Source organism: Xenopus laevis, chromosome 1S (genome assembly GCF_017654675.1).
Source record: "Xenopus laevis strain J_2021 chromosome 1S, Xenopus_laevis_v10.1, whole genome shotgun sequence".
In the NCBI taxonomy this organism is placed as follows: domain Eukaryota; kingdom Metazoa; phylum Chordata; class Amphibia; order Anura; family Pipidae; genus Xenopus; species Xenopus laevis.
The window spans coordinates 173,108,307-173,118,260 of record NC_054372.1 but is presented as its reverse complement, the minus strand read 5'-3'; positions in this window follow the sequence as shown (position 1 = coordinate 173,118,260).

Sequence of the window (9,954 nt, the reverse complement as noted above, 5' to 3'; positions counted from 1 at the left end):
TATCTTTGTACTCCAAACTACCAAGTTGCAATTGTTTCCTAAAGTTATAATGTTTTATAGAAATTGGTGAATTTTTTGAAAAATTACCTCAAAGCTTCCACTCTACAGCATCATATCTCCCACACATCATTAGGTATCAATGTAAAACACCCCAAATATGAAAGCCTGGGGTCCACTGAACAGTTTGATGCCCAATATGTATCAGTTTACCTAAGCATGTGGTATATAGGGTCCCTAAAATGTAGACACCCCATTTGAGCTATCAGTTCTGTAATTCCAGATACTGCAAAATCAACACATTTACATAGATTGGGGGGGGAAAGTTAGAAAAAAGTACGTTCACTCCAGAAAACCATATATTTTCGGAAAGTACACATTCCCCCAAATCCAAATTGGGTATGCATGTCTTTCTACTCCAAAGCACCAAGCTGCAAAACGTTCCTAAATTTGGCAATTTTGGTGAAATTTCCAAAAATCACCTAAAATTTTCCACCCTGCAACATCGTATTTCCCACATACTTTTAGGTATCAAGAGAAATCACCCAAATATCAAAGCCTAGGGTCCTCTGAACAGTTTGATGCCCAATATGTATAGGTGTACCCAAGCACGTGGCATATAGGGGCCCCAAAAGGAAGACCCCCATATGGTCTGTCATTTCAGGTACTGCAAAATCAACACATTTACATCATTTTGGGGGGGGCAAAGGTAGAAAAAAATAAGTTCACCCCAGAAAACCATATTTTTTGGAAAGTACACATTCCCCCAAATCCAAATTTGGTATGCATGTCTTTGTACTCCAAAGCACCAAGCTGCTAAACTTTCCTAAGTTTGACAATTTTAGGGACATTTTCAAAAATCACCTCAAAATGTCCACCCTGCCGCATCATATGTCCCACATACTATTGAGTATCAAGATAAATCACCCTAAATATGAAAGCCTGGGGTCCTCTGAATAGTTTGATGCCCAATATGTATAGAAATACCTCAGCACATGGCATATAGGGGCCCCAAAAGGAAGACCCCATATAGTCTGTAATTTCAGGTGCTGCAAAATCAACACATTTACATTGTTTTGGGGGTGGCAAAGGTAGAAAAAAGTACGTTCACCAGAGAAAACCATATATTTTCGGAAAGTACACATTCCCACAAATCCAAATTGGGTATGCATGTCTTTCTACTCCAAAGCACCAAGCTGCAAAATGTTCCTAAATTTGGTAATTTTGGTGACATTTCCAAAAATCACCTCAAATGTTCCAACCTGCAGCTTCATATTACCCACATACTTTTAGGTATCAAGAGAAATCACACCCAAATATGAAAGCTTAGGGTCCTCTGAACAGTTTGATGCCCAATATGTATAGGTGTACCCAAGCACGTGGCATATAGGGGCCCCAAAATGAAGACACCCCCCCATATGGTCTGTCATTTCAGGTACTGCAAAATCAACACTTTTTCATCGTTTTGGGGGGGGGGCAAAGGTAGAAAAAAGTATGTTCACCCCAGAAAACCATATATTTTCAGAAAGTACACATTCTTACAAATCCAAATTGGATATGCATGTCTTTCTACTCCAAAGTATCAAGCCGCAAACCATTCCTAAATTTGGTGATTTTGGTGACATTTCCAAAAATCACCTCAAAATTTCCACCCTGCAGCATCGTATTACCCACATACTTTTAGGTATCAAGATAAATCAGCCCAAATATGAAAGCCTAGAGTCCTCTGAACAGTTTGATGCCCAATATGTATAGGTGTACCCAAGCACTTGGCATATAGGGGCCCCAAAAGGAAGACCCCCATATGGTCTGTCATTTCAGGTACTGCAAAATCAACACATTTACATTGTTTTGGGGGGGGCAAAGGTAGAAAAAAGTACGTTCACCCCAGAAAACCATATATTTTCGGAAAGTACAGATTCCCACGAATCCAAATTGGGTATGCATGTCTTTCTACTCCAAAGCAAGCTGCAAAACGTTCCTAAATTTGGTAATTTTGGTGACATTTCCAAAAATCACCTCAAATGTTCCAACCTGCAGCTTCATATTACCCACATACTTTTAGGTATCAAGAGAAATCACCCCAAATATGAAAGCTTAGGGTCCTCTGAACAGTTTGATGCCCGATATGTATAGGTGTACCCAAGCACGTGGCATATAGGGGCCCCAAAACAATGACCCCCATATGGTCTGTCATTCTAGATACTGCAAAATCAACACATTTACATCGTTTTGGGGGGGGGGCAAAGGTAGAAAAAAGTATGTTCACCCCAAAAAAACATATTTTCGGAAAGTACACATTCCTGCGAATCCAAATCAGGTATGCATGTCTTTCTACTCCAAAGTACCAAGCCGCAAACCATTCCTAAATTTGGTGATTTTGGTGACATTTCCAAAAATCACCTCAAAATTTCCACCCTCTAGCATCGTATGTCCCACATACTTTTAGGTATCAAGAGAAATGACGCCAAATATGAAAGCCTGGGGTCCTCTGAACAGTTTGATGCCCAATATGTATAGGTGTACCCAAGCACGTGGCATATAGGGGCCCCAAAACAAAGACCCCCAAATGGTCTGTCATTTCAGGTACTGCAAAATCAACACATTTACATTGTTTGGGGGGGGGGCAAAGGTAGAAAAAAGTGGGTTCACCCCATAAAACCATATATTTTTGGAAAGTACACATTCCTGTGAATCCAAATTGGGTATGCATGTCTTTCTGCTCCAAAGCACCAAGTCGCAAGCCTCTCCTAAATTTGGCGGTAAACGCAACGGTTTTTAAATTTCTGAAAATCGCCTAAAAATATTGCAATTGGCAGCATTTATCTCACCAAATTTCTTTCATTCAATTGTAAAACACCATAAATATTGATGCCAATGGTCTACTGAACAGTTTGATGCCCAATATGCATTGATATCCCAAGGCAGCTGGCATGTGCGGACCCCAAGTTAAAATAGTGAATATGAGTTTTCTCCGCTGCCGATTGCCTTGACTTCATATTATGTGCCTCAAGACCCTCCTAACAGCAATGACCCCCCAAAACCATATATTTTTGGAAAGTACACATTCTGCCGATTCCAACAAAGATAATGACGTCTATCTACACAAACTACCAAACTGCAAAGCTTTTCTAAACGTATAGGTTTTTACAACATTTCTGAAAATCGCCTAAAAATGGTGCAGTTTGCCGCATTTATCACACACAATGTTTTACGTACAAAGAAAAATCTCTCTAAATATGGACGTCAGAGGTCTAATGAATAGTTTGATGCCCAATATGCATAGATTTACCAAAGTATGTGTTGTGTATGGACCCCAAATGAAAAACTTGCCTATGAATTTTCACGCTAGCCAACTAAGCTGCAGAAAAGAGAACCCTAACTGTGCGCTATGTGCCGTAAGACCCCCAAACTGTAAAAAGACCCCAGAAAACCATATATTTTTGGAAAGCAAATATTTTGGCGGATCAAACTAAGTAAAATCTATCTTTCTATATCAAAGCACCAAACAGCAAAACTATACTAAAGATACATAAGGAACAATAATGCAGGGATAAAATTGTAATACAACCACAAAAATAGCGTAAATCAATGCAATAACAAAATAATTGTTCTGACAGCATAATTAGTGGCCAAAATCGATTATCCAATAGTCACGCTGCCAAAATAACACGTTTTTGGGTAAAAAAAACCAAAAGATAACAGTACAATGAATACGTAAAAAAAACAAAAAACACCTGTTTGTGACTTTTTGTGTATACATATTTGTGCACTAATAAGAGTTGTCTGAGTGTGCAAATATATGTAAATAAGTGTAAATAACTGTACAAAACGGACCAAGTGTGCTAAAACAAAAAAATAAAAAATACCAATCTTTACTAAAATGTATGTGTAAGAGAGTGTAGTAGCAGACGCTCCATGCGATGCGTCTGCTACTTTGAAGTTAGATCTGCGACAATCGAGTCGCAGATCCGATTTGACAGCCCCCCAGCCTCGTCTTCTCTCCCCACTCTCTGCGGAGGCGGCAAAAGCCTCCGAAGCAGAGAGAGAGCTCAGCTGCTAAAGAACCTACCATGTACGTTTTTGGTAGCCTGAGCATTTGCCTGCCAGCACGTACGCCGTACATGCTTGGCAGGCAAAGGGTTAAGGTGGCTATTTTTAGAGAAGTTTCAGTTACCCCAAAGAGGGGGAGATAGAAAACGCCTACTTCTGCAAACTGAGGCAAGATGGATAGATAGAATGAACACAGTCGAACCTAGGGGAATGAACCAAGCTATGAGCTATAAATGCTTTTTGTAATTGTTGTGTATAATTGAAATTCCATTGTTTTCTTTCAGATATACTTTGGAATAACTTACACGTGTATATATAATACTGAAAATGACTTGGCACTGGTAGGACAATACCTTGTTACTGTTATAAACATTTATATACATTGTCACAATATGTATTACCATTGCTACAATACAATTGCAACTCTTTGTCGGTGCTATCTGCTAGTAGGCCACAAGATGGCAGTACTATTATTTCTAATACGTTTATATCAACCTGGCCACACTGTGGAGCAGGTATGCAGTTGTTGGTGAGGTGAGGGGTCAAATAGCTTGCTGTGTCAGTTGATTTTATGCACCTGATGAAGGCCTTTGAAGCCGAAACATGTGCAGTAAATGTCTGCGAATAAAGAGATGACTTTTTAACTGAAGAATCATGTGCTCTCCGGCTATCTCTTTTCTCTGAGGTTTTAATTAGACCATTTTGTTTCTGTAGGTGCATCTTAATATTTCATTTTTGACATGTTGCCCTTGTTTATATCTTTATCATTATTCATAAGTGCTGCTGCTGCTCTGTCTGTCTGGTATTCCTATTTTACAAACCTATTAAGGATGTCAGAAAAGTGACTATGTCAAAGGTTGCACAACCACAATTGACTTTTTCATCATAAATTGTGAATCGCACACAGTGTGCCTATTGACGCAGGGGAACCTGGATTCCTTGTTGCTCCAGGATTCCCAGAGAGTCATTGCTACAAGTTATCTCTATCTGTAACTTCCTAATTTATTGCCCATGAATACTTTTCAATGATCTAACAGTATATATGCTGTGTCTTTCCAGCTTTCATTTGTATTTTGCCTGATGAAAGGGCCTTGGTTCTCCGAAAGCTTGCAGTGTATTTTTATTGTTAGCCAATATAGGTATCACTTTCACGATACTTTTGTGTTTGTTTTTCATTTGTTATTTTACTCTGAAAGGTTGCAAAGTTGGCTAAGACAGCTTGCTATAAACACTTCTACCACCAAGTGGTGCCAGAGTACCGAGCAAAGAAAACAAACAAGCATTATGCATCACTGGGGAAGATAGTTCAAAGTGAACCTTTAAAATAAGTGAATGTAAAATGTAAAAAGTGCTATTATAAAAACTTTTCCAATGTGTATTCATTAAGATATTAAGGGATACAATTACTATTAATATGAACAAATTTTGTTACAACAGCTTCACCTGCTGGTCAGTTCCGACCAGTCTGACCACCAAGTAGTCAAAGGAAGTTTTAAGAAGAAAGAAAGAAGTTGCTCTGATGTTCTTCTGCTTAGAAAAAAATTAGAAACCTTACTCAAATCTTTCCTAAGCAGAAGAATATCAGAGCAGCCCCTTCTCTTGACATCTCCCTTCACTACTTAGTGGTCAGACAAGTTGGAAACTGACCTCGAGCAGGTGGCACTGTTGTAACACATGTACGTAGTACATGTATCCAACAGTATATGTATCCTTTAATATCTTAAAATAAATAATAACAAGCAAGGGAAAGTTGTGCTCACCACTATTTTTTAAAACCATTAGGTGGGGGTGCAATGAGGCTGTGACCACAAAATACATATAGACAAATACAAGATTCCTCTGCACTCTACACTTATCTGATTCATTAAGAATTCTATTGCTTCATTATACATTTTACAGTCCCTTTGTAAAATGTATAATGAAGCAATAGAATTCCTAATGAATCAGATGAAAATTGAGCATAGGACTGGCCAGATATGGGATGACTTTTACGTAGTTGGCCAGCTTAAATATATTGCAATATATGGACAAACAATCCCTGTTTTGTTTAAAGGGTAAGGCATTTTTTAGTAGCAGTATGCACAAAATGTCGCTGTCTTAAATATATTGATAATGGGTTGAGTGCAGAGGACTCTTGTATTTGACTTAAAATAAATAATAGTAATAATGAATATAAATTACGTTAAGTGCTTAGAATAGCACTCTCATCAGTTATACATTTGCTTATTTTAAAGGTTTGCTTATGCTTTAAAGAGCTGTAAGTATTAGTACTGTACAAAAATGGGTGTATACATTAAACTTACAAAAAAATCCAAATACCAGTAAAAAGGGCACTGGCCAAAATCTAAAAAGTAAAGGTATAATCACCATGCAGTGCCAAAATATTAGGCACTCACCAGTGATTATAATTGGTTACTTGATAACCTGGACCAGTGGTCCTAATGTTGCAGAAAAACTGGGTCTAGGGTATTTCTGTAGAAGCTTATTCGTCGCAATCTTTTTCTCAGATTCACCAAGAATTTCCAACAGGTGTATAGGGTGTTGAGGAGATATAAACTTTCTCTAGACCTGCAATGTAAAAATATGGAAGAAAATGCTTACGTGCGCATGTCCACAAGGGAGGATGAATGTCTGCTGCTGGTAGAAACAACATATTCCCCAGACTGAAAGCAAATATAACAGAAGATATGTTTTCATACACAGAGCGAATGTATTGCAAAAGGATAATAATAATTACAAAAAAATCCAGATTATTATCTGAACAGAGCTGTTATTTTTGCTATTTGTGATCCAGGGACTGGTCCCATTGCTATCTTGGAGTCAGGAAGGATTTTTTTCCCCCTCTGAGGCAAATGGGAGAGGCTTCAAATTGGGTGTTTTGCCTTTGTCTGGATCAACTGGCAGTTAGGCAGGTTATATATAGATTTAAAAGGTTGAACTTGATGGACGTGTGTCTTTTTTCAACCTAACTTACTATGTTACTATTGGCCAGCCCATAGGTACAGTTATTAGGTTACATCTCTAAAATGAATTATTCTAACTTTCTATTCTAAATAGTTTTTAAGAAGAGATGAAACTCATGGGAAAAACAGAGTTATTCACTTTCTCTAACCAGAACCAAACTGCTCTCAGCATTCATAATACTTATTTACATGTTTCATCAAGTGAATGATGATAAAAACAAACAGGTCTTAGGCTTATAGAGCCTTTATTCCAGAAGATGATCACCTCCCCTCCACTCATCCTGCTCAGTCGGACTCTTCCCACCCACTTTGATACTAGATACTAATACTCTGCTTCCCTGCATCACCACAGCCCCTCACAACCACCCACAAGTAAACAATCATTCAATTTAGAAAAACATCTTATACTTTTCTTGACTCAAGGGTAAAATATGTTTTTTTAAAAGCTTATGTGAAAATTCATCAGGATCACAGAGCTGTTTAGAAATCTTGTTTTTAAGCAGCTTAATCATTAACATCTAAGATCCACAGCAGCATTAAAAAGTTAAGATAACATAACCGTAATTCTTCCACAACGAGGTCAGAGTAGTAAAATAGGGATTAGTGTGTGTAAACCATAGCTATGGAGCAGTAATATAGGACTGTCAGGCCTCCCCTTGCAACAAGGTCATCCCAATATCAATGAAAATTCAGCATGTAGAATTAGAAAGAGCTATTGCAATATATAGTTATATATTTATATTTTCAGATACAAACACACACAGTTCTACGGTGCCCCCATTCTGACATATCCTCCTCCCAGTACCTCATTGTCCCCCACAAGTGCAACAAAGATCTTATTGTCATCGAAACTGCACAAGGTACACACTGATCACCAAAGAGCTCACCCAGTGAAAGTGCATCACAAATGTGATTGATCAGCTGGAGAGGGGAGATCATAGCCATGAGATCAATAGGGAATGTTTATGATTAACCCAGAATGCACGAAATAAGAGGTTTATTTAAAGGGAGAGTCAAGCTGCAGTGAAACACGTCTTCTACTGGCTTTGTGGCTGATGTTTATCTGGGCCAGCTAATATTGAAAGTGTCTTGGGGTTATTACTTCACTTAAAGTGCTCTTAGCACCAAAGTGATTTGGTTTATTTAGTTCCCCATTCAGCAGCAAAGTAGTTTATTTAGGATGCAATTTATTGTATGAAAATCTGTTGGGTTCATTTATTGAAAATTTCTTCACAAACCCAGCTGGCGGGATACTGGGAAAAAACCCGATGGGCCCGGTTCTTTGGGCCCCACCTGTCCAGATCTGCTCTCTGCACTCTCTCCCTGAACCCAGTCGCGCTGATGTGCTGAAAAGATGTACACACACGCTCTGGGGGTGCAGACAGGACTTTGCGGCTGGGGGGCCCAGGGATGATGTGGGGGACCCTGGGGCGAAGGCCCAGTGGGCCCTTGACCCTCCAGTCCAACGCTGCCTAGTTCTGCCTGTTCCACTTCCTGCTGCCTCCTTTCCCAGGCTGTGCAGTGAAGCCGCAGGTAATCTGCACACCGCAGTTCGTGCAAGGGAGGAAATATAGCCTCCTCCTCTAATACTGAAGTCTAAAGTTTCATTTTTTACCTGTTTATATTTCTAAAGCAGCTCAGGGGTGTGTGTGTGTGTGTGTAAACTGTTCTTAGTTGTAAACTAAAGTTTCTTGAATTAGGTACATTTTTTATTTTGGGGTTGACTTGCCTTTAAACTTCAGTTTTGGAAAAACAGTAAAATATACAAAAAGGAAAATCTGTTGAAATAAAAAAAGTCTTTATTCCTGCTGAACTATCTGAAGTGAACAACCCCTTAAACTCAGGGGAGTAACTAGAGGAAGCAGACCCTGCAGGGGGTCCAGCAATACATCCAGGACTTCAAACTTGTCACAGGGGGTCACCATCTTGGAAAGTGTCTGTGACACTCACATGCTCAGTGGGCTCAGAGCAGCTGTTGAGAAGCTAAGCTTAGGGGTCGTCACTAATTATCCAGCAGAAAATGAGGTTGGCCTGTTATATAAGCTGATGCTACAGGACTGATTATTAAATTATGATGCTAATTGCTAATTGTTTCTGTGCTGCCATGTAGTAATTATCTGTATTAATTACTAATCACAAAATAATAAGTAAAAAAATCTGGGATTTCCTGGGGTTTAAATTTTGTGACCAAACGGAACAACAGTAATGCCAATGAATAAGTACCGGTTGGGTAAGAAACGCATAAGGCGGAGCATCAATTGGTCTACTTTTTAATATTTGATTTGAAATAAAAACTGATTTTTTAACTTTTATATAATGCCTCGGAATATATTTCTTGATATTGGTTAATTACTCATCAGCCTTATATTGTGACATTTCTATTCTATGTGTACTGTATATTGTGAGTGGGTCCCTAAGCTCAGTAAGTGACAGCAGCACAGAGCATGTGCAGTGAATCAGCAGAAAAGAAGTTAACTTTCGTTCTCCTTTAGTTGGCATATTAAAGGATCTTACCAAACTGTATATATATAGAGTATATATTTAAGTAAATATTGCCCTTTTACATCACTTTCCTTGAACCACCATTTTGTGATGGCCTCTGTGCTGCCTCAGAGATCACCTGACCAGAAATACTGCAGCTCTAACTGTAACAGGAAGACGTGTGGAAGCAAAAGACACAACTCTGTCTGTTAATTGGCTCATGTGACCTAACATGTATGATTTGTGCACTGTGAACTGTAGGATCCCAGGGGGTGGCCCTTATCTCTTAAAATGGCAATTTTCTATTTGGGATTACCAAATGGCAAATGTTACTAAAATAAGTATATTATTATGACAATGGTTTATTTACATGAACTAGCTGTTTTGTGCAATATAGTTTTATCCAGACCTACAGGGTGGGGGGTATAGTTTTCATAGTTTTCAGGAGTATACTTTTCCT